This window comes from Ranitomeya imitator, chromosome 9, assembly GCF_032444005.1.
Source record: "Ranitomeya imitator isolate aRanImi1 chromosome 9, aRanImi1.pri, whole genome shotgun sequence".
NCBI lineage: Eukaryota > Metazoa > Chordata > Amphibia > Anura > Dendrobatidae > Ranitomeya > Ranitomeya imitator.
Genome location: NC_091290.1, coordinates 35,238,995 through 35,265,573, shown reverse-complemented (window position 1 = coordinate 35,265,573; position 26,579 = coordinate 35,238,995). Strand labels below are relative to the sequence as shown.

Here is a 26,579-nt window from a genome sequence, read left to right as displayed (position 1 = left end):
AAGGAGGAATAACAGAGGAACTGTTCATGATGAATGCAATAAAAAAAAAAATATATATGTTATAAGGTTTGAGAGGTTTGGTCAATCTCTCTGATTGTTTTAGGAAATATCAAGTTGACAAAAGGTTTATAGAATTCTACACGGTTATTAAAAAGCCGTAGTTATGACTCTGCAATTTTCAGGGAGAAGTGCCGAGCTGAAATGGTTGGCACAATTAGACAACCACAAAAGACCAAGCTGTTCCAAAATAAAGGCGCGTCCTAAGCGACACCGATGAGGCACATCCTATCACGCCAGATGCCCCGAGGCTAGCGCATCAAGTTTACTGTAGAAACACAGCGCCGTGAGTTCATTCACATGAACAAGTGCTGCCATCCTCAACCTCGCGAAATGCAGCTATATACTGATACCCCCTTTTCATATTGTGGCCTGAAGAAGTCACTTATGTGGCACCTGCAGAAGACATAATAAATTAACTTACTATTCATTTTAGGATTTTTAGATTTTAAAGAAAAGAATAGCAACACATGGTCTCCAACTAAAAAAAAAAATAGTCATAATTTCCAGCCATCTTTCCACTACACACCATTCCAAAAGGGAGCCCAAGTATTCAGTACTTGGCACACAGTTCCTACCGCCATGTGCTTCTCAGTCATGGGTACTTGTGTATCACGTTTCAATGGTAGAAGAGAGAACGGAAAAAAACACTCTTCTAAGGGTTTGTCAGCATAAAATGACTAGTCAAACCAAGCACAGGCACTCCCAGCACCTTCTTTGTGGCTGAGCAGTTCAGTGCATCTTCTCACCTACTTGTTTTCCCCATCTTCCCACGTCTTTTAAAGCTAAAGCTGGCAATCAAGATGAAGGGGAGATAGTTGGAAACCAGGTAGATGGGAAGATGCAATGAGCCGCTCAACCACGCCAAGGAGGCACTGAGCACCTGTTCTTGGTCTGAACAGTCATTTTGTGTCGACAGACTCCCTTTAAGAAAAGTTCAACCTTACAATGAGTCGTCGCTAGAACACATCTATAGTCATAGTAGGTTTGTGACATAATACGTGGACCCAACAGGAACGTAGTAAAGAGAACCAGTGACCTAGAGCAGGGGTCCCCAACTCCAGTCCTCAAGGCCCACCAACATGTCATGTTTTCAGGATTTCCTTAGTCTTGCCCAGGTAATAATTGCATCACCTGTGCAATGCAAAGGAAATCCTGAAAACATGACCTGTTGGTGGGCCTTGAGGACTGGAGTTGGGGACCCCTGACCTAGAGGACAGATTAGAAAACGGAAATCCAACAATGCTCCACTGATTTAAAATAAAAAAAAAAAAGCAAATAAAATTTAATTAACAACAGAAGTAAGAAAACGGTCTAATGTCATGTATGGATATGGACCCAAGAACCCCCATACAGAGACCAATGTAGGATGAACTCGTTGATATTGACGGGTCCGCGTGACAGACTAATGTGTATGGTGGCAGCAGTAAACTAATGGTCGGGGAAGAAGTCTATGGCGTATGTCCGATTTCGGACTGCCGACCGCATTGTTCTCTCAGAGAAAAATCACCAGCCGAGCGAGCATTCTTGTATATGGGAGAGTTGGTTGAGACGGCTGCGGGCCGAATGATCAGCCAAAGCATCATGCTGCCAATAGCCACCTAACAAGTATGGTTGACTTAGACGTGGACTTGTTAGTATGACAGTTAGGTCTCCCCCAGAAGGAAATACATTTTCTTTAGTGCTACTTGTAATCAATGTCGAATCCATCCATAAAAATCCCTTGAACATGACTCGGGAGATTTGAGAAACAAAAACATCTTTAGAGACCTTTCTTGGAGTTCTTCAGGGTAGGGCACCAGTAGGATGAGAGGCCTTTAAAAGGTTCGAAAAGGGGGATCTCCAGATAGTATATTGAGTTTTAAGCTCCCCTATAGTCATTTCTACTGACCACCATTCTCTGTTTGGCGCTCCTGTGTTCTCTATGAGAGAGTTGTGGTCAGACTCTTCTGGTCGCAACTTATCTCCAGGAAAACCAGAAGGATCAGCCACTAAAATTAAGCAAAAGGCACCCTTTCCACCCACCATCTTTTTTGGGGTGGAGCTAGGAGGCCCCCATACACAAGACTGTTGGCTCATCAGTTGACTTTAATCTAATGGCTCTGGCTCCTTCACGGGTTGCAGATCGACCTCCACTAGAAAACGTTTTGTTCCTTCTTGGGGGGGAGAACTAATTTGCATACTTTCCAATCTAGCAGCCATACTGACCACTCTAGGTCCAAGCAAGTCCACACTCTCCAGAAAGATGTCCCCTTAAAGTGTGATTAGAAGAGTTTTATGACCATGAGCTTGGGGGGCGAGATGAAAGGGGTTGTTTAAGTGGAGGGGGATTGTGTAAGAGCCGCGCTCCATCGTTGCTGGATTCCAGGTAACGTGAGAGGCGGAATGCTCCGCGGAATGTTTTGACGCTATTTTCATCTTAGTCACATGTTTTAGGGCACAGGGGGCACCGGGATTGTATGACCACGAGACATTCAAGGGACGTCAGGTGTCACACACAAGATGTCTCTCTCGGGCAGTCAGCATCGCAGTTACTAGAAAGGGGCTTTAGCATCACTAGATCCAAGGTCTGCAAGACGCCATTTCCCTGAAATCAGTCACTAAATGAACTGTTACCTGCACTTTATTAATTCCCAGGAAAATGCATCTAATCTGAGCGCTCTTCCTGATCACAGCATGCGGCGTGTAAGTCATCGGCAAATAAAGGCTCTGACTACGATCCACTCATTTCCTCGTAGCTACATCATTATCTTGAAATTGCCGAGCTTCCTGAGTACTTACTGTATGTCCACATCCACCTGGGAGAAAACAGAACAGTCTGCTGCCTGCCGAGGAAGCCAAGTCCAGCAATTATTATTATCTGATTATCGTTTCCGGTTGAAGGTATTAAATACTAATATGAGTATTTTCTAATTTATTTCATTTTTGTTTTTAAACAGCTGACGGAAGGTGTTGTACACCGAGAACTAGCTTCTTTCTTACAGCAGTATCAAAAAGGTTGACCACTACTTTTTTTTTAATTGAATATCTGGTCATGGAGATGCAACATCTGGCCCACCTCCCAGATGATCATACCAGCCAGAAGTTCTCATCTCCATCAAAACTATAGCGGTTGCGACAGAGTCCTACAGATCCAACCCCTATTCATGTGAATGGGAGTGGATCTACAGTACCTGGCGGTGGCCACTATGGAGATGACACAGCTTCTATGTTTCAGCATCATCTGGAAACCCCCGTCAGAAGCCAGCAACAGCTGATGGGCAGGAGCTCCGGATGTCGAAACCCCATGATCAGATGTCCATGGCCCTCAAAAAAAATTAAATAAATAAAATAGTGGCCAACCTCTTTAATGACCTGGAGTCCTGGGGAAAAGTCATAAGTGCTTCATATCACTCCTCTTCGAGAAATGTAGTATTGGGTTAGTATTTGTCTGAAACATATTGGCCAATGCTGGGATTTCTTTTCTATATCGCTCTTAATATGAATCAGGTTTTCGGAAAATGTAAGAGTGAAGAGGTTTTAAAGTTGTACCGGTTGGACTATACGCCATGCAAGACTATCTTTCAAGAAAAAAAAAGGCAAACACCGAAGTCACTGGGTGATGTATGGTCATCCTGGGACTTCTAGAGTGAAACATGGTCTATGTTCTTAGTGAAGATGGCCATACACTTGACATTTGGGATGAGAGAAGAAAAAAAAAGGACAGATTTTAGCTAAGTCCACACATATGTAATGTTCTAAGCTTGAGGGTTTCCTTCGTAGTCGCTGAAAAACAGAATTCCAACAGAAACCCTGATGGAGCCATTAGCTATTAAGCGGCATATGGAGTCACTTTGGACACTTTGGCAATGTTTGTTTTTTGTGTTTTTTTTTTTACATCCACAAAACATAAGTCTTCCACACTTTAGTGCAAGTCTGAAATAGAGGTACATTACCAGAACAGAGGCCAGAAAGCATTCAAAGTGATCCAGTCGGCCTCATAAGAGTGAAGCGCTCTAGTTGGGTTTTTGGTGGATATCCCCAATAAACAATGCACATGCGGGAACCAAGTCTTACACAGTTTTCTTCTGACTTATTTTGGTGACATGAATGGGCATCACCAATGTCACCTAATATTTGCCGAACAGTTGATCTAACAATTTGGATTATTTTTTGTACCAATTATTGAAAATCCATCTATGCCCAGAAACAGGTCCATATCCCATTATTGGAATCCAAAACAAGGCCACAAATCTAAGATCTGTCATCTTAACTGATGGAATAATCGTCCAAAGATGAAATACGGGTGACCATTTTGGAGAGCACTCATCTGAAATCCCTAATGTATCGCAAGCTTGAATGAAAATAATAAAATAAAAAATAGGATCTCATTCCTAAACAGACATTACACGATCAACAATTGTTCGTAGACCAGATTTTCGTGGTCAACTATGCTATTGTGATGGCCTCAAAGTGGACACTGCTGAAACGGAGGCCAGCCAATGCACAAAGTGACTGCCTTAGTAAAGTGGGTTTAAGCCAGAATCCCACTATGCAGGACTTTAGCCCCTGAAATAACCACTGATGTGTAGCCCAAATACTGTGTGAACATACCCTAAAGGGGTTAGGATTGGTATTCTAGAGATTGAGGAGCAGCTAGGTAACCTTTCAGGGTATTTTGAAGACCATATATCTGCCTACGATCACATGCTAGAAATCTGTGTGAACGGTCAACATTACTTTTAAAAGGTCTGGTTGTACTCAGTGTCGAAAAGACCTAGTTTTAGTAGAGGTCGTCATCATAAGAAATAGGACACTAATGGTCCATGATGCAACCATGGTACAAAGTGAACTCAATGGCCACTAATGTTCCTGAGATGGCACCGTAACAAGTATATAGTATACATGCCTGGGTGGGATCCACCCTCGGCCTCTCCGCAGGGTTACATTTCTCTTGCAGCTGCTGTTTAACTACTAGGGAGTGTACTCGCGAGTGTCCGACACCCTACCTGCCTGGATAAATGACTTTCTTAAACTTTACAGCATTCATATAATAGTCCACTTGAGCTGACCCACAGAGGTGATGAGCAGTAGGGCAAGTTTTTTCCCTACATTACAAGCCATACCTAGGTGACTATGCTCATACGATTAATAGGCAAGTTGTTTGGAACTCAAAAAAGAGAAATGCAAACTAATCTGAAGACGTGATCGGTGCATGCCCAAAATGACCCTCATAAGGCATGGTAGCGGAGTATTTAGCCCTGGAGGAAACTTCTCTTCTACGCCAGGTAAACCACATTCTTGAACTTGTGCTAGTCAACGACCAACTCTAGGACAGAAAAGGAGAGCAAGGTCCGGACCCCACCCCTTTACCATGGCATACTAAAAAGGGGCAAGCTGGGGCACGTAGCTCCCTCAAACAAAAGATAAATACACACGAGAACACAGAAGTCGAAATTATACCTGTAATTAATGCTAAATATTACGTAACAGGCTACAAGGGCATTGGAGTCGCTGAGTCCGCGGAGAGATTGTGCACATTTTAGTTGTAGAGGTAAGAAATATCTTGTGGGTTCGGCAAACCCGCAACAGGAGCAAATCTGAGTCTGCCGTCAACTGCACCTAAACATTTATTTTGGCTTATGTACTAAGTATTATGTATTAAGGTATAATGCATCATTGAGTTTACAGCTAATGTAGCGGCATCCACGCACACCTGACAAAAAGCTGCCGAGATGGCCTATATCTGCAGGACTGATAAGTACGGGAAGAGAAGAATCTCGCAGGTTGGATTTGAAGATTAAACTTTCAAGGAACTTTTATTTTTCTTTATATTTGACCTCCTGAGACGAAGCCCATGCTTTCTACTGAATCTGCGCCCCACTCTGCGTCTACGCTCTTGTATAAGGGTTGCGTATGCCAGGGGTGTCAAACTGCATTCCTCAAGGGCCGCAAACAGGTCATGTTTTCAGGATTTCCTGGTATTGCACAGGTGATAATTTAATCACCTGCACAGAATGATTCCAGCACCTTGTTCAATGCTAAGGAAATCTTGAAAACATGACCCGTTTGCGGCCCTTGAGGAGTGCAGTTTGACACCCCTGGCGTATGGTTTGAAGGTCTATTGAGCGATCGGTGGGAGTCTTAAGATACAGACCACTACCGATCTGCAAGCAACTCATGTGCCTGCCAAATATGAAAACTTCCCCAAAGTTCTGTCGCTCTTTAAATTCCCGATTCTGGTGTTCTTACGGAAGAGAAGACGCTCTTAAGGATGTTTTTTTTCTCTATTGAATATATAAAATATCCGGCGAAACCAAAACGCTCCATCATGTGTTTGGGCAGCTGGCTCACCAGCCAGTAAAAACTCCAATTGTTTAATTTTTTTAGTGGCCATAGATTGTATGGTATAGATGGAGGGAAGCATGACCGCACAGCCCAGCAAAACAGAGCTTGTTTGTATACTGTAACTATGGAGAAACATAGTTTTGCATGGCATTTGTACACAGAAAAACAGTAGGATACTAATAAAAACCTCTACAAAAGTTGTTCATCCTGGAAACCGTTTTGGTCTTTAGCTACAATGCTTTTACCTGGAGACGCCTAAAAAGTGATGTGCACTTGTAGTGTCGGACCAAGGCCCCACCAGTAACCATCTCCAGGGCCCCACTTTTCAGCTACATGCAAATGTGACATTATCCTGAATCACAAATTTATACAACAAAAAACTGGGTAGATTATTAAATGAATTAGATGCCGCCTTTGTCTGTCCATAGTGATTTAATTGGAAGTGCCATGTACTGCTCATATAAGAGGGTGGGCCCACCGGAGAATTCTCCTGCTCTCCAGAGGGCCAGTCCAAGCCTGAGTGAGAGCCATCTAAAGGGTCTGGCCAGAATCTATACATTTTCTCACCGAGCAAGCTCCTTCATTACATACACAGTCTGTTTAGAATAGATTTACTGTCACTTCCGCATGTGGCAAGGTTACACATGGTGACAACAAAAGGTGTATAGCCTACAGGGGACACGCCTGGAGACACACAAAGAAAGATAGGTTCACTAATACACAGCTAGGAAATAAGACACGTACAATTCTACAAATACAGAAGGAGATACACCCACAGATTTCCAAAGCCGGGCGCACCCAAAAAGGCGAAAGCGCAGAACTGTTCTGTGTGCACAACATGGGCACATGCATCATAGCAGCTCCGAGCAAGGGGGGGGTTTCCTGGATTGGGGAAGGGGCTTGTTTGTGACCCGGACCAGAATCATTTCCAGATGTCATCAGAAGAAAGCACAATTTCCTGATAACAGATACAAGCACAAAAGCCGCGTGCACAATACCCAGCCTAGAAAAGAAAAAAAAAGATCTATGCACCCAGAGATCCATTGTATCAGCAAGAAATCGCGATACGATCATACACCATCTGACGGATCATCGGCGCCCAACATTGTAAAAAAACAGACACACTCAATAAACTACTTCTTCCCGAGACCGCACCCATGCACGAGGCATGACGGCACAGCATGGCCACACGTGGTGCGATGTCTCCGCCAGCTCATTTATAGGAGACCACAGAGAATTATCATCGATTCCATTTCAGGGAACCCCAGAGAGACGCACCGCAGCTCCTACAACAAATTACTGTCTGTCTTCAAGTCAACAAAAAAATAGTTTTGGTAACCGCACCGCTGCTGATGTTGTTGATCACACGGTCAGCGACTGCGTCGATTAAATTGATTTACTGTCGACCTTGTTATCAAAAGGCCAAATTGTACTTAAACTGCAGTCTCTAAGTCATTACCATACGCATAGAAATCTAATCAAACAGAAGTGATGAAGTTATCACGCCAAATCCCTCCATTATGCCATTTTTCATGGCCGACCTTTATGGTTTCTAAGGATAGAACACAGGCCGATTATGCTAATCACCCACTTATCAGACCCTAATTTTCTTGGATGAGGGGAAAAAAAAAATTCTACCTTCAGCATTGAGTCTGTGAAAATTGGACTGCATTCGGATGTCATCAGAGTGCAGTCTTTTTTTTTTTTTCTTGCACCTATAGACATGAATTGCCGCGTGTGATACAATAATCAGATGTAACTTTGGAATACAGCGTTTTTTTATTCTTAGGGAAAAAAAAAAAAAAAAAAAGTGGACATGTGCACGGCCCATTCAATATTTGGTACTAGGTTTTGACAGATCACACACAGACCAAAAATGAAGTCGTCTACACGAGTCATAGTGTTCATAAAAGGGTTTTTGTTTTTTTTTTGTGGAACGAGTACGGAAAAACAATGGGTCCGTAACGAAAAAGCAAAAAGGAGCGGATAGCACTCGGATGCCATCCATGTTTTATCCAAAATGTCAAATCTGTTTTTAACCATTTAATGGGTAAGAGAAGCTTGGAACTTTTTTTTTTTGCATAGAAAAAAAAAAATTGGAACACAAAAATGAAGGCCTTATGACAAGAGGGTGCCAGAAATCCCCAATATCGCTTATCCCTAGAAAAGCGAAACGTATTTCAAGGGAAAGAAGAACCCGGCGTGGCTGCTCTATATATGCTTCACGTCACATAATAATTACATTTTAGGATAAAATCTATTAAAATATTGCATTAAAGCTGGACAAATCTATTAAAATATTGCATTAAAGCCGGACTCTCCTGCTGGTAATATGGGAGTGGATGGGGCTAGGCAAAAATCAGAATTCCTAAACTTCTGAAATCAGCAGGATTATATTGACTTTTGAAAGAGAAGGGTAAAAAAAAAAAAAAAAAAAAAAGAAAAGAAAAGAAAAACACCCAATGCCTCCGTCCCCTCCCTGCCACACAGCTCACCGTCCTGAGTGATGGCAGCGCAGATTGTTGGAATTGCAGCGGAGGGTGTGGACCACAGAACAGAGCGCAGGGGGTCGGCCATGATTACCTAGGTCCGTGGACGATGTTTCGCTTTGAACACTGGATGTTTATCATTTCTGCTTGGAGAATAATTATTCCTACAATGTAATCTACAGTCAATAAAACGATTGTAAATGCTCCATTATACGGCTCTTATTACACTCGCCGATAGTCGGGTTTTGGCATCAATACGAACGCTCATTTCCCAGTTACTGATCTGTCTAAACAATCCGCCAATCACGATGAACAAGTAATTCACTCGTTAATCTGAGCAAATTATTTTAAGGCTGTGTGCACACGTTGCAGATTTTTTGCGTTTTTTTTTTCCCCGCTATAAAAACACGAAAAAACATACATTACGCATCCCATCATTTAGAATGCATTCCGCAATTTTTGTGCACATGATGCGTTTTTTTTTCCGCGAAAAAACCCATCGCGGTAAAAAACGCAGCATGTTCATTCATTTTGCGGATTTCCCACTATATTATTGCATTGGGAACCTCCGGAAAAAAATCTGCAAAAAAGAGCACCAAAAACACGGTAAAAACGCGGACAAAAAGAGCGAGAAAAACGCATGCGGATTTCTTGCAGAAAATGTCCAGTTTTGCTCAGGAAATTTCTGCAAGAAATCCTGAACGTGTGCACATAGCCGTAAGCTTTCTATAAAAATAAATAAATCAATCAAACAACAGCAACATAGTCCTCGCCAGCATTGTCATAGGTAAACAAGGTGCGCAACCGAGAAAAACGATAAAATATCCTGTTAACGATCGCTCTGTGCACATGGAGGAACTTGTCGACATGTCTAAGCAGGATGATAACCGGCTGCCCATCAGCTTCTACGTGGTCAATCGGCCATTATTTCACTCAATATGTCGGCTAGACTTTAAAGGGGCTGTCTCTGGTCTTAAGAGTGACTGCAGACTTGTGAATACTCACATTGTGTGCACTGCGAGGATTCTCCGCTGCAGGAATCAGGCGCGTGACTATGAGCATACATGCGGTCACATGCCAACTAGACGTGCACGGCCCCACTCAATGCAAGTGTACTGCACGAAGCTGGATAAGTCTAGTCGGAATGTGCCGGGAAGTTTGCAAATCACATACTTGCGGTCACATGGCCGCTCACTCTCAGAGAATCCTCACAGTGCGCTGTAATGATTCACAAGTCTGCAGTCACATAAAAGCCAGACAACCCCTTTAAGCAACCAGTGTTTAAGGGTGTATTTAAAATGACCCTCCAGTTCTGGATAAACTTCTCACATGACATTGTGCACGGTTAAAGTAGCAGGTGCCTTCGCTTTGCTTCCTTCCTCTTTGGATGTGCCGATTCCTGGTTCATTCTGCATCCATCTACAATGGCCACCAGTCTCGGACAACCCTATTAGTGATGAGCGAACGTGCTGGGATAAGGTGTTATCTGAGCATGCTCGGGGGCTAACCGAGTGTCTTCGGCGTGCTCGAATACTGTGACTGAGTCCCTGCGGCTGTGAGACACTGCCTAACAAACAGACCATTCCTGCATGTGTTGTGGCTAACAGCCGTGAAGACTTGAACATATTATTCGAGCACACCGGAGACACTTGTTTAGCACCCGAGCATGCTCAGATAACACCTTTTCTTTTCAGATTGGCCAGCACTTGTCACTAGCATTGATTGTCAATCTGAGAGAAGTAAGGAAAGGGTCTCCAGATACCAAAGAAAACTGCACTGAAGAAAGTCACTGGCCGCCATTGCAGATAAATGCCAAGGAGACCTGGAATCAGTGGCCCAGCAAAGGAAAGCAGCAAAACAAGGACACCAGGTACTTTAACTCTTCATTTCCTGTGTTACGTGAAATCTTTATCCTGGACCGGAGGGTGACTTTAAGCAAGGGAGCGAGGGGTTTCCAGTATAAACACAAACATGAGCGAGGAGTTCCCGAGCGCACACATTACAGCCTCCATGTCTGGTGTTTATTTTCCTCCTACGAGTATACAGCCGTAGACTGGTAAATACGGATATATCAGAATGGGGAAGACGAGATGATGGCAGACAATCTAGATTTAGATGGTGAGCCCCAACGGGGACAGCGATGATAATGTGTGCAACCTGTAAAGCGCTGCAGAATAGGTTAGCGCTATATAACAATAAAGATTTAATAATAATAATAATAATAATAATAATAATAATAATATTATGTATCGGGTCCCAACATGGGGTCAGAGGGAGAAGAAAAAAAAACAACATGTGATTGTAATGTACTGGGTACTAATTAGATTTTGTCAATGCAACTGTTAAAAAAAATAACGCACTTACAAATTTTTTTTTTTTTTTGGGGGGGGGGACTTTTTAAGGTCGGTACAAAACATGATAATATTTATAATAAAAATATGAGAGAGAGACAGACCTGCAATGATTTGAAAAAAATAAAAAAATAAAAAATAAAAAAAATATATATATATATATATATATATATATATATATATATATATATATATTTTTTTTTTTTTTTTTTACAGTGACATGCACGCAGACAGGAAGGGTACGAGTTAGCCGGGTGTCAAGAGGGCGTGCGTTTATTTGCACAAGTCATAACACACACTATCGGAGAGATAGGCTATCGAGCACGTTTATCAGCACTCCCGCTGTACACACAGCTCTATCCCATGATCTTTCACACTTCTAACAACTTTCTTCTCAGCCAAACATTTGAACACCACTTTATAAGTATCTATCGCAACGAATACATAACGCTGCACCTTTGTAACGCCGGGTAATACACATTAGATTGTGGTTTGTACCTAAAGTGAATGGCTGCAACCAAAGTGTCCCCAATAATCTGCCATCGGGGGGATTAATTTTAGGATACCTGGTAGCTACCATGTTTCCCTGAAAATAAAGACAAGGTCTTATTTTTTTGGCTCCGAAAGATGGGTTAGGGCTTATTTTCAGGGGATTTTTTTTTTTTTTTTGCCACGAACAACAATCCACATTAATTCTCGACAAAAATAAATTTAAAAAAAAAAAGTATTTAAATATAAATCACGTCATCACACACAGGGTACATACCAAGCCTCCCACGGTTTAAGGACCTTTGGTGACATCACAGTCACATCCTGCAAGGTCCTTAAACAGTCTTAACCTCGGAATAGAAACAATGGCGAGCGCCCAATGTCCTTCCCACTAACACCGGCCCTGATTGGAACTAAGGCTTATAGTTCAAGAATACGCCAAATATCCTAGAAAAATCATACCAGGGCTTGTTTTTGGGGTAGGTGTAATTTTTGGGGAAACACTGTACTTACCCCCTCTATGTCCATAGCAATAAACATGCAAAATTTGTGGGTACAAGTGCTGATTTATAGGGAATGTCTCTATTATCCAGCCAACCATGTTTTAAAATAGCACTAGATATCAAGCCATCTTAATGGAGATTTAATAATAATAATAATAATAATAATAATAATAATAAATGATTACTAATTATTATCCCAGTCCATCAAGCTCAATCAATGCTGCATATAGGTTCCGTTCACACTATGGCCCACGCACAGATTAACATCGGCAGAGCGGTCTTCTGTGTATGGGGGTCTCTCAAATCTCCCAACAGATTATGTTGAGGGAAAAGAAGGATCCGGCGACTTTTGCGCTCTCAGAGATAGCTGCTGCCAGAAGAATCTGGCAGTGGCCCTCTCAGAGAACAAAGGAACACTTGGCTGGATCAAGCAGTCCTATGTGTAAAAGAGTTGGAAGAGATAGCCGTCGCCCACATGATGGCTCGGCCAACAGTTACGGGGGTGATTTTAAGAAGTGGATTTGATTTCAATGATCCGAAGTGGCAGAAGAAAAAAAAAAAAAAAAAAAATGTAAATGGGCGCCCACCGGATCCAGAGGTAGAAGTAGTTCTCACGGTCACATCGATCACGTAGGTTCCTATAGGTTCATACAGACAACGCACTTCCATGGCTCGCCACTTTCTTACATGATAACCGTATTGAATCGTGTCATCCAGAAAAAGGTTCCGTGACCATCTTTGAATCAGATCCCTCCCAACTATATGAATGGAGGATCTGATGAACCACAAAGAAGTTTTCCCCGTGTATAAATTCTTTATGAGTTGCAGAATACAAGACTTGCAGCTAAGATGCCGGTTTTTTTTTTGTCCAAAAGCAACATTTAAAAAAAAAAAAAAAAAAAAAGTTTACGGTTATCAATAACATAGGAAAGATGTCAAAGTATTTGGCAAACTAATTATATTGTTACATTACTCCATATTCATACCGTTATGGATTTGTTAAAAAAAAAAAAAAAAAAAACACTAAAAGCACGTTGCAAAATACCTCTGAATATTCTGCCAAGTCGAGCAACCAATCCAACCCAAGTGACAAATATGATAACAGTCATCAAAAAAGTGGGAATATATATATATTATGGGATGGAAGGTCTGTTTGTTTTCCCAATCATGTCCTTTCCATAACCCTTGGCCCTATAGCTCCCACATTGATTTATGGTTATTCTCCAGTGATAACATTGGCCCATTTTCAAGCCTCTGTTTCTTTGTAACCTAGACATAGTAGCTACTGCTCCTAAGGATCATTCACCTGTTAGAGGGGTAGTCCACTATTTGGACAGCCCCTTCTCAACTGGTATATTTCCCCCTTTAAAAATAACACTTCCTCACCTCCACTGCAGGCACTATTCCTGTGGTTCGGCACAGTCTCTCCCAGGGATTGCTTAACACTTTGACGTCATGCGAACCCTGCAGCCAATCAGCGCCAACTTCACTTTCCCCACATAAATTTGAAGGAAGAGAGAGATCAGCAGCAGCGCTCACTTCCTCCAGATATAAGCAATTTGTATGAAAGCAGGAGAAAGGAAGCTGGTGCTGATTGTGTAACGTCACGCGAACCCTGCAGCCAATCACCGGGAGAGGCTGTGCCATCACTGCTGGAATGGCGCCAGCACCGGAGGTGTTATTTTAAAAGGCAAACATCTGGAATTAGAAGGGGATGTCAGAGTAGCAGACAACCCCTTTAATAGTTTAGTTTCTCTACTCCAGTGACCTCTTCAGCTTAAGGACCCCCATATACGTCAGCAGTCAGCTGGCTGCCATCTATCCTCTCCATACATTGGAGGGCTTGGTTCGGATGAGTGCTGCTGTATTCTTTAAGGGAATGCCTTTGCCAAACTCCTGATGGCATCCTCTCCAGGACTAAAGGTACCTTCACACTTAACAACGATATCGCTAGCGATCCGTGACGTTGCAGCGTCCTGGATAGTGATATCGTTGTGTTTGACACGCAGCAGTGATCAGGATCCTGCTGTGACATCGTTGGTCGGAGCAGAAAGGCCAAAATTTTATTTCATCGCTGGACTCCCGCAGACATAGCTGAATCGGCGTGTGTGACGCCGATTCAGCGACGTCTTCACTGGTAACCAGGGTAAACATCGGGTTACTAAGCGCAGGGCCGCACTTAGTAACCTGATGTTTACCCTGGTTACCAGTGTAAATGTTAAAAAAAAAAAAAAAAAAAAAAAAAAAAAACACTACATACTCACATTCCAGTGTCTGTCGCGTCCCCCGGTGCTGTGCTTCCCTGCACTGTGTCAGCGCCGGCCAGCCATAAAGCAGAGCACAGCGGTGACGTCACCGCTCTGCTTTACGGCCGGCGCTTACACAGTGGAGGGAATCAGAACGCCGGGGGACAGACACCGGAATGTAAGCATGTAGTGTTTTTTTTTTTTTACATTTACACTGGTAACCAGGGTAAACATCGGATTACTAAGCACAGCCCTGCGCTTAGTAACCCGATGTTTACTCTGGTTACCGGGGACTTCGGCATCGTTGGTCGCTGGAGAGCTGTCTGTGTGACAGCTCTCCAGCGACCACACAGCGACGCTGCAGCGATCGGCATCGTTGTCTAGATCGCTGCAGCGTCGCTTAGTGTGACGGTACCTTAAGCCTCTTTACCTTGACAAGCCAGAGCTGGTATGTCACTCTCCATAAGGAGAAACGATACCCCTTAGACCCCAGTCCAGAGCCTCTCACATAGCCAAATCAGTTCTCATGCTTCGCACTGACGAGGGCCAACAGCCCGAAACACTGTGTCTGCGAATTGAGATACTGATTTGGCTTTTATCCTAAGTCATATTGCAAGACTTGATAAAGGGTCGATTGTGACTTGTAGGATTGCTACTTCCAACAGGTGGCGCTATAGAGTTTAAGTCCTCTTTTTCTCAGAAGAGGCAATTTGCAAATTAAATTCTCCAGGACTAGTCATTGGAAATGCAGGAAACCAATCCTCCTTTTTTCCCCAACATTTACCGGGAAGAGTCAGAAGGTCGCTATACATATAAGATCGCCAACCACTCCTGACAATATCGGCAGGTTCAGATGACTTTGTATAGCGGCCTTAAGGCAATGTATGGGAAACCGTTCCAATGTCCGTCGTACGGGACAAAATATAATTTCTAATCATATAAATCACAATTTGTTGAGTATCAAGTTACGACTGGGGAGTGATCAATCCCACCACAATGGCGCAGTCAGACGGTTGAATAAGTCGGACCGCAATGCACAGACTGGCTGGCGGGTCCCCCGACTCGAGTGTGCCAACGTCATGTATTCCCATGCAGCTGTCACACTCGGGTTGGGAGAGTTGCGGCCAGTCCGAGCGCTGCGGTCCAATGTCGGCCCGATTTATGCGGCCGTCAAAAAGACTAAACACATGTTAGTAATTAGTTGCATCGGAAAGATGAAAAAGTCTGATTTACCGTAACCCAAACGTGAGCACATATAGAATAAGGGGCAGTATAGAATAAGGGGCAGTATAGAAATTGTACTGGAAAAGATTTCAGAATTTAAAGATTTGTAACAACTTTTAAAGTGTTTCTCAACTTACAAAAGCATTTCTCAAACACCAGAGACCCTTGAGGGGCCTCAAAGTATGGCCGAGCTGCACCCAGTCCGTGGAATTCACTACAACATACTGACTTTCTAACATTCTCTTTTCCAAGAAACATATCCTGCGCCAAAATTCAGCCCCACCTAAATGTGAGAAAGCCCCATCAAGTCGCTCCAGATCCCGGAGCACATTGATATCTCGTTCTTGTATATTTAAACGTTACAAGTCCTAAGATTATATCCGTCAAAGAAAACATTAGAAAGTGTTCATCGACTTGAGAAACTATGCAAAAGCCAATGAAAGATATTCGACACAAGTTTAGGACGTGACTTGTCTAGAGCCTCTGATTTGGGAAGAATGACCAGAAATGAAGCCGAAGTACCAGAAAATTAAAAAACAGTAAACAGCTACATCTTAATAAACAGGTCAAACAGAAAGTCTTTGTGATGCGCAATGTTGTAAATACAGGTCCTTCTCAAAAAATTAGCATATAGTGTTAAATTTCATTATTTACCATAATGTAATGATTACAATTAAACTTTCATATATTATAGATTCATTATCCACCAACTGAAATTTGTCAGGTCTTTTATTGTTTTAATACTGATGATTTTGGCATACAACTCCTGATAACCCAAAAAACCTGTCTCAATAAATTAGCATATTTCACCCATCCAATCAAATAAAAGTGTTTTTTAATAACAAACAAAAAAACCATCAAATAATAATGTTCAGTTATGCACTCAATACTTGGTCGGGAATCCTTTGGCAGAAATGACTGCTTCAATGCGGCGTGGCATGGAGGCAATCAGCCTGTGACACTGCTGAGATGTTATGGAGGCCAGGATGCTTCAATAGCGGCCTTAAGCTCATCCAGAGTGTTGGGTCTTGCGTCTCTCAACTTTCTCTTCACAATATCCCACAGATTCTCTATGGGGTTCAGGTCAGGAGAGTTGGCAGGCCAATTGAGCACAGTAATACCATGGTCAGTAAACCATTTACCAGTGGTTTTGGCACTGTGAGCAGGTGCCAGGTCGTGCTGAAAAATGAAATCTTCATCTCCATAAAGCATTTCAGCCGATGGAAGCATGAAGTGCTCCAAAATCTCCTGATAGCTAGCTGCATTGACCCTGCCCTTGATGAAACACAGTGGACCAACACCAGCAGCTGACATGGCACCCCACACCATCACTGACTGTGGGTACTTGACACTGGACTTCAGGCATTTTGGCATTTCCTTCTCCCCAGTCTTCCTCCAGACTCTGGCACCTTGATTTCCGAATGACATGCAAAATTTGCTTTCATCAGAAAAAAGTACTTGGGACCACTTAGCAACAGTCCAGTGCTGCTTCTCTGTAGCTCAAAAGTGGCTTTACCTGGGGAATGCGGCACCTGTAGCCCATTTCCTGCACACGCCTGTGCACGGTGGCTCTGGATGTTTCCACACCAGACTCAGTCCACTGCTTCCTCAGGTTCCCCAAGGTCTGGAATCGGTCCTTCTCCACAATCTTCCTCAGGGTCCGGTCTCCTCTTCTCGTTGTACAGCGTTTTCTGCCACATTGTTTCCTTCCAACAGACTTACCATTGAGGTGCCTTGATACAGCACTCTGGGAACAGCCTATTTGTTGAGAAATTTCTTTCTGGGTCTTACCCTCTTGCTTGAGGGTGGCAATGATGGCCTTCTTGACATCTGTCAGGTCGCTAGTCTTACCCATGATGGGGGTTTTGAGTAATGAACCAGGCAGGGAGTTTATAAAAGCCTCAGGTATCTTTTGCATGTGTTTAGAGTTAATTAGTTGATTCAGAAGATTAGGGTAATAGGTCGTTTAGAGAACCTTTTCTTGATATGCTAATTTATTGAGACAGGTTTTTTGGGTTATCAGGAGTTGTATGCCAAAATCATCAGTATTAAAACAATAAAAGACCTGACAAATTTCAGTTGGTGGATAATGAATCTATAATATATGAAAGTTTAATTGTAATCATTACATTATGGTAAATAATGAAATTTAACACTATATGCTAATTTTTTGAGAAGGACCTGTATGTTACTATGGAAATGAGAAAAAAGAATGTTCACCATAAATATAAACATAAAAAAGGAACAATAAAACACAAGGCGGTAGTTAAAAATAGTTAACGGATCAGAGGGAAAGAGAATAAAAAAATAAAAAAATAAAAAAAAAGGGGTTTATGATAGAAGAAAGAATAGCCTGAAACCAAAGGCTGCAGAAGTTTTCCTGAGCGGCCATTAGTATTTATAGTACATTCTTCATAGAATTATTCATAAAAAAAAAAAAAAATCTTGAACAATAGTATCCCATGTATAATACAGAGCACACAGCGGAACTAGATTTCACTGCTTTGGGCACAAAAGGCACTTTTTCTTCTTTGAAACTATTTTGATGTGTTCTGCCCAATTCATTGGAAAATAAAAATTGAAGCGTACAGAAATCCGGAAGGCGGGTAACAAGAACATAGAATCCTGGAAGCCCAAAAGACATGACATTCTGGAAAGACACCATTCATGGATCTTGCGGGCTTCCTGTGTGTAATCACATTGAAACGTACATTTTTTTCCTTCAATAAAAGCTCACATTGAACTGTATGGCAAGGTTAAGTCTCTTCAAGGCTACGTTCCCACGGTGAGCCGATTTGGGGAGTTTTTGATGTGGCAGACTTTCTGCACCCATTAAGTAAAATATGTTACTGGCATTTTTTTTTTATTTTATAAAAAAAAAAAAAAAAATCAAACACACAGAGGAACGTTGCCTAAAGGAGTTCTCAAAATGGCAAGTCATCGATGTATTGCCGATAGCTGGGAGTTTGACCACCCAGCAATCTAGAGAACGGGTACTGGGGCACCATCTTGATTGGAGCAGATGTGCGCATGTTCAACCTCCAGTCAACTCCTTGTCTATGGGACAACTCAACAAAGCCAGTGACAGCTCCCAGCAATCAGCAAATTATCCCTTAGGCCTCTGACACTTCCGTCGTTAGGCCAACGTCGCAATGCGTAGTTTTGGAGAAAAAAATGCATCCTGCAAAGTTGCCCGCAAGATGCGTTTTTTCTCCATAGACTTGCATTAGCGACGTATGGCCACACGTTGCATCCGTCGTGCAACGGATGCGTCATGATTTTGCGGCCCATCGTGACGAAAAAAAGTTCAATGTAACATGGTTCCGACGGACGAAAACAGCCATTTCTGACCGCGCATGCGCGGACGGAACTCCGCCTCCTCCTCGGAACTCATAATGGGCAGCGGATGCGTCTGAAAACTGCATCTGCTGCCCACGTCGTGCACTATTTGCACGATGTCCGTCGGGCCGACGGTTTGCGACGGCCCCATACCGACGGAAATGTGAAAGAGGCCTTATCCTATAGATTGGGAAACTGCTTTTTATCCCAAGTTAATAGTTATGGAAATTAACTTTTTTCAAGGACTTTCTAGAATGAATGTTACATATACCTGCATCATAGTCTTTGTAGGGAATCGAGAAAATTATATCTGTGCAACCTGACCTCACTCGCCATATGCATAACAGCATTTCATTGTAATTCTGGAATATATGCAAAAAAATAAAAAATAAATAAATTAAAAATAAATCAGGTAGCTTGAGGCTAAAGACAATGAGCCATTATGATTGCAGAGTTGTGCAACTTTTCATCCAGAAATCAGGAGATCTTAAGTGTTTAGCAAGAGGCATTCGCCACTGACTCATTTTTGTTTTTCACCATGTGACCAAACGTCTTTCGAAGTGACTTTTGCCAGTCAGCCGTTACTAGGGTGGGTCATACATGAAGAACAGACCAATCATTCTGATCAGAGTTTGATCTGAATGGCATCAGTTATTCTCATACGGGGAAAGAAAAAAAAAAAAAAAGAGAAAATATCTCCACCTTTTCCTTTATCACAGATTGCACTCGAATGTCACCCGAGTGGGTTCAGATTTGTTTCACAGACCCATAGACTTGCGTCGCAGATTTTGATCCAACCCCTTGGATGGAAAAAAAAAAAAAAATTAGACACGTGACCAATCCGTCATGTACACAGCACCATAGAATATGAGATGCACAAGTGAACGTGCTGGGATAAGGTGTTATCTGAGCATGCTCTAGTGCTAACCGAGTGAATTCGGTGTGCTCGAAAAACGTGTTTGAGCTTTTCAACAGCCGCAACAAAACATGCAGAAGTTACTTAAGAAATAGCAGCGTAATTTCCATTTAATGGAAGTGGATGTCCACTCCGCACATCTATCGGGGGCTCATAGAAGAGTTTTATGATCTGTTCGTGAATGCATTGTATTGGAAAAAGTTTTGAATATCCAGTTGTACGCATTGTTGCTTCTCAACACACAAAGCTTTCGTAGATTCCTCAATTTAGGGTCAAGGTGCGACCAGCAACGATAAGTAACCGGTTTGAAGAGGAGAAACAATGAGGCATTTTCCCAAATCTCAAGTGTGGATTCCACATAAGAGCTGTTGTCTTATGGTTTATCAGATAAGAGGCTCCTACAAGAACAATCCTGCAAACAAGCACTGGAGGAATTAAGAAAAAGATATTCCAGTTATTGCATTTACCGAGGGCGAGGTAGAACAATGCTCAAATTAAGGCTCCATTCACCCTTGCGGAGTGACTCATTGCTATAGAGCGTCATACAAGGTTTTACATTGAAACATTGCAGTTTTATACATCAGTAATAGTTTATAGCCCTGTGATATATCCAATTCATGAACAGTAGTTTCTTAGATATCAATTAAAGAAAAACAAAACAACACAGCGCACTGTATCCAGCTACACGCTGATGCTACAGCAGAAGTTTGCTCCATTAACTTCACGGGCGCTTATAAAAGTTTGGTGATGCGGGAGCAGATATTACACGGGACCTCATTATATCATATACTGGATGGATTCAGAGTCTGAGTAACGTCCAGCAGGATGACGACTTCATGACTCCAGTCACTCGGCCAAATGGAATATCCCATTAGACATGTACTTGTAACGTGAGAGTTTTAACTCACGATGTTACTCATCTCCAGTTCAGCTATTGGCAGAACCACACCCTGAATCTTTCCTTTCCCTCCTTCTTCAGGATTATCAGATTAGTGCGGAGAAGTTATGTGTCGCTGGATGCTTCTTTTTTGAAAGTACACACTTCTGCAAAAGTTTTTAGTGCCAACATCTTACATTTGACCCGAATTAGCGTGCGGGTGCCAGTCATGTTCTTTTTTGGGGGCAGCACGCTGGCAACCGTGGCTCAGTGGTTAGCACTGTACCGTGGCTCAGTGGTTAGCACTGTACAGTGGTTAGCACTGTACCGTGGTTAGCACTGTACCGTGGCTCAGTGGTTAGCACTGTACAGTGGTTAGCACTGTACCGTGGCTCAGTGGTTAGCACTGTACCGTGGTTAGCACTGTACCGTGGCTCAGTGGTTAGCACTGTACAGTGGTTAGCACTGTACCGTGGCTCAGTGGTTAGCACTGTACAGTGGTTAGCACTGTACCGTGGTTAGCACTGTACCGTGGCTCAGTGGTTAGCACTGTACAGTGGTTAGCACTGTACCGTGGCTAGCACTGTACCGTGGCTCAGTGGTTAGCACTGTACCGTGGCTAGCACTGTACCGTGGCTCAGTGGTTAGCACTGTACCGTGGCTAGCACTGTACCGTGGCTCAGTGGTTAGCACTGTACCGTGGCTAGCACTGTACCGTGGTTAGCACTGCACCGTGGTTAGCACTGCTCCGTGGCTAGCACTGTACCGTGGCTCAGTGGCTAGCACTGTACCGTGGCTCAGTGGCTAGCACTGTACCGTGGCTCAGTGGCTAGCACTGTACCGTGGCTCAGTGGCTAGCACTGTACCGTGGCTCAGTGGCTAGCACTGTACCGTGGCTCAGTGGCTAGCACTGTACCGTGGCTCAGTGGCTAGCACTGTACCGTGGCTCAGTGGCTAGCACTGTACCGTGGCTCAGTGGCTAGCACTGTACCGTGGCTCAGTGGCTAGCACTGTACCGTGGCTCAGTGGCTAGCACTGTACCGTGGCTCAGTGGCTAGCACTGTACCGTGGCTCAGTGGCTAGCACTGTACCGTGGCTCAGTGGCTAGCACTGTACCGTGGCTCAGTGGCTAGCACTGTACCGTGGCTCAGTGGCTAGCACTGTACCGTGGCTCAGTGGCTAGCACTGTACCGTGGCTCAGTGGCTAGCACTGTACCGTGGCTCAGTGGCTAGCACTGTACCGTGGCTCAGTGGCTAGCACTGTACCGTGGCTCAGTGGCTAGCACTGTACCGTGGCTCAGTGGCTAGCACTGTACCGTGGCTCAGTGGCTAGCACTGTACCGTGGCTCAGTGGCTAGCACTGTACCGTGGCTCAGTGGCTAGCACTGTACCGTGGCTCAGTGGCTAGCACTGTACCGTGGCTCAGTGGCTAGCACTGTACCGTGGCTCAGTGGCTAGCACTGTACCGTGGCTCAGTGGCTAGCACTGTACCGTGGCTCAGTGGCTAGCACTGTACCGTGGCTCAGTGGCTAGCACTGTACCGTGGCTCAGTGGCTAGCACTGTACCGTGGCTCAGTGGCTAGCACTGTACCGTGGCTCAGTGGCTAGCACTGTACCGTGGCTCAGTGGCTAGCACTGTACCGTGGCTCAGTGGCTAGCACTGTACCGTGGCTCAGTGGCTAGCACTGTACCGTGGCTCAGTGGCTAGCACTGTACCGTGGCTCAGTGGCTAGCACTGTACCGTGGCTCAGTGGCTAGCACTGTACCGTGGCTCAGTGGCTAGCACTGTACCGTGGCTCAGTGGCTAGCACTGTACCGTGGCTCAGTGGCTAGCACTGTACCGTGGCTCAGTGGCTAGCACTGTACCGTGGCTCAGTGGCTAGCACTGTACCGTGGCTCAGTGGCTAGCACTGTACCGTGGCTCAGTGGCTAGCACTGTACCGTGGCTCAGTGGCTAGCACTGTACCGTGGCTCAGTGGCTAGCACTGTACCGTGGCTCAGTGGCTAGCACTGTACCGTGGCTCAGTGGCTAGCACTGTACCGTGGCTCAGTGGCTAGCACTGTACCGTGGCTCAGTGGCTAGCACTGTACCGTGGCTCAGTGGCTAGCACTGTACCGTGGCTCAGTGGCTAGCACTGTACCGTGGCTCAGTGGCTAGCACTGTACCGTGGCTCAGTGGCTAGCACTGTACCGTGGCTCAGTGGCTAGCACTGTACCGTGGCTCAGTGGCTAGCACTGTACCGTGGCTCAGTGGCTAGCACTGTACCGTGGCTCAGTGGCTAGCACTGTACCGTGGCTCAGTGGCTAGCACTGTACCGTGGCTCAGTGGCTAGCACTGTACCGTGGCTCAGTGGCTAGCACTGTACCGTGGCTCAGTGGCTAGCACTGTACCGTGGCTCAGTGGCTAGCACTGTACCGTGGCTCAGTGGCTAGCACTGTACCGTGGCTCAGTGGCTAGCACTGTACCGTGGCTCAGTGGCTAGCACTGTACCGTGGCTCAGTGGCTAGCACTGTACCGTGGCTCAGTGGCTAGCACTGTACCGTGGCTCAGTGGCTAGCACTGTACCGTGGCTCAGTGGCTAGCACTGTACCGTGGCTCAGTGGCTAGCACTGTACCGTGGCTCAGTGGCTAGCACTGTACCGTGGCTCAGTGGCTAGCACTGTACCGTGGCTCAGTGGCTAGCACTGTACCGTGGCTCAGTGGCTAGCACTGTACCGTGGCTCAGTGGCTAGCACTGTACCGTGGCTCAGTGGCTAGCACTGTACCGTGGCTCAGTGGCTAGCACTGTACCGTGGCTCAGTGGCTAGCACTGTACCGTGGCTCAGTGGCTAGCACTGTACCGTGGCTCAGTGGCTAGCACTGTACCGTGGCTCAGTGGCTAGCACTGTACCGTGGCTCAGTGGCTAGCACTGTACCGTGGCTCAGTGGCTAGCACTGTACCGTGGCTCAGTGGCTAGCACTGTACCGTGGCTCAGTGGCTAGCACTGTACCGTGGCTCAGTGGCTAGCACTGTACCGTGGCTCAGTGGCTAGCACTGTACCGTGGCTCAGTGGCTAGCACTGTACCGTGGCTCAGTGGCTAGCACTGTACCGTGGCTCAGTGGCTAGCACTGTACCGTGGCTCAGTGGCTAGCACTGTACCGTGGCTCAGTGGCTAGCACTGTACCGTGGCTCAGTGGCTAGCACTGTACCGTGGCTCAGTGGCTAGCACTGTACCGTGGCTCAGTGGCTAGCACTGTACCGTGGCTCAGTGGCTAGCACTGTACCGTGGCTCAGTGGCTAGCACTGTACCGTGGCTCAGTGGTTAGCACTGTACCGTGGCTCAGTGGTTAGCACTGTACCGTGGCTCAGTGGTTAGCACTGTACCGTGGCTCAGTGGTTAGCACTGTACCGTGGCTCAGTGGTTAGCACTGTACCGTGGCTCAGTGGTTAGCACTGTACCGTGGCTCAGTGGTTAGCACTGTACCGTGGCTCAGTGGTTAGCACTGTACCGTGGCTCAGTGGTTAGCACCGTTGATTTGCAGCTCTGGGGGGTCCTGGATTCAAATCCCACCAAGGACAACATCTGCGAGGAGTTTGTATGGGTTTCCTCCTACACCCCAAATACATACCAATAGTGAATGTAGATTGTGAGCCCCAATGGAGACAGCGATGATAATGTCTGTAAAGCGCCGCAGTATAGGATGGCGCTATATAAGCAATGCTAAATAAATATTCTTTAAAAAAAAATTAAATTACAGGAACAGTTTTGGTGTGTGGAGTAGTGACCACATGTAATGTATATTATACAATAAAGTTAAAGAATTAATTTGTATGTTTTCAGGAGCCAAAGTGGTGGCGCTTTTTTTTTTTTTTTACACTATGGGATACCTGTATGAATTGAGTATATATACTGAACATACACTATACACACAGACACACCACACCTGTATGGTTTTTTTTTTTAAGATAAAATTAAATTCTTCTACAGGGAAAGATAAGGCAAGATAACAGCTTCTTCAAGTTCTTACCCATTGACTTATGGTCAGGGTAGAAAATAGAAGCAGCTATATATTTACGCCTATAGTGACATACACGTGTGCAGCCCCAGAGTGGGTTCCCCATGTGAATTCCTGCCGCCCCTCCTCCTCTTCTCAGACTACAGAACTGCTGTGAGTCACTCTGCTCCCAAACCAACATTCCTGAAGGATTCTGGCCAGGGGCCAGGACTTCCAGACACACCCAGAGCCCTGCAATATACCGAGGAGAGCCATAATATACAGGGCAGTGAGGAAACCAATACTCACGCTGAGCTTTTAGTCACATCATGACTACAGAAATATACAGACTAAAAATTTATTTTAGCCTGAACCTCCCTCCTCCTTTTAGCACACCCCTATTTTCCACCAGAGAACCAGTTGCCAAGAAGTTTTATGAGGGTGAAGGAATGTTTTCAGTGTTAATACATCCCTTCTCAAAGCTTATCATCAACTGCAACCCTCAACAGACCCAATTTTTGGAGCCCAAAAAGGATCCAAATAACTTAAAAAAAAAAAAAAGTTTTAATAACACATTGGAGCCCCCACAGTTATAGGAACTTTTGCTTTTCCACAAAACATTTACTTGATACAAACTTATAGAAACTCTTTGTTTTCCACAAAACATTAGCTCTCTAAAGTTTAAAACTTTTTTTTTTTTTACAAATTGGAGCCCCCATAGTTACAGCAACTCATTAAAAACTTTTTTTTTATATATAGAACAGGCCCCCATAGTTATATAAATGCTTGCTTTGGCACAAAACATTAACTCTTTAATGCATGTGTTAAACATAGAAGCTCTGAACTCCAAATCTAAACTTCACCAGCCTGCACAGAATTCATCTACCATCAGAAAACTTCCTAGATCTCTTCTTTTGACCAAGGTGGAAGAAGAAAAAGTAAAACTTCCTTAGGCACTTTCTCAGTAGGCACCACACCTTTTTTTTTTTCTCCTCTGATTACAGTTCTCATGGCATTCACACCCCAAATTTTGGAGGGATCGGTTTCTGCCAATCAGAATCCAGAGGGTGAACCCCTCCCTTCCAAAAGGGGAACATGCTGGGCACTTTAGGTGCACATCAGCATTATTATTATTATTATTATTGTAACTGCCATTTAATGAATTATTAATTACGCTGTTAACATACTGTAGGTCTATAGAGGGCATTTAAAAAGTAAAGTGCAGGAGAAAGTATACAAAAAAAAGGAGGCAGAAATTTATTCTAAAGCTTAGTAAACAAGTCACATTCTCCAGAAATGATATCAAAATGTTGGTACAGAAAACGAGATATACATAGTGTGTATTTTATAAGGATATTTCACTAACTCTCCCCCCTTCTCCATTCCAAAATCTCCACCATGGGAGGGTGTGGTGCCTCCAACTTTTGTGTTGTAATAGCCACAGAATCCAGTCCAAAGCAAACATGGCCAATAATGCAAAGGCAGAGACTAGCTGAAGACAATAGAAGATGCAGGGGGTGAAATATACAGGTAAGTAAGGAAAGTAAGTAAGTAAAGACATCTCCACTTTGCCCCTAATATTCCCTGCGCACTGGAGTTGTTTACAGATAGTTGTTTACACTTCTGGGGAAAACTGATACTTTTACAATAAATAAACAAACACTTGTTCAGATCCTCTATATACAGGAGCATCGCATATACCATCCTCTAGAAAAGCAGAGGCAACACACAAAGTAAAAGCACAAGATTACAAAAGGAAAAAAAAAAGTCCTGCAAAACTTTAG

The 26,579-nt window shown here is 44.1% G+C and overlaps 1 protein-coding gene across 1 annotated transcript in view; it reads right to left on the bottom strand.

Moving 5' to 3' along the window:
- Window positions 1-26,579, bottom strand: part of AHNAK (AHNAK nucleoprotein) — a 64,989-nt gene that overhangs the window by 38,244 nt on the left and 166 nt on the right. The gene's annotated exons all lie outside the window — the stretch shown is intronic.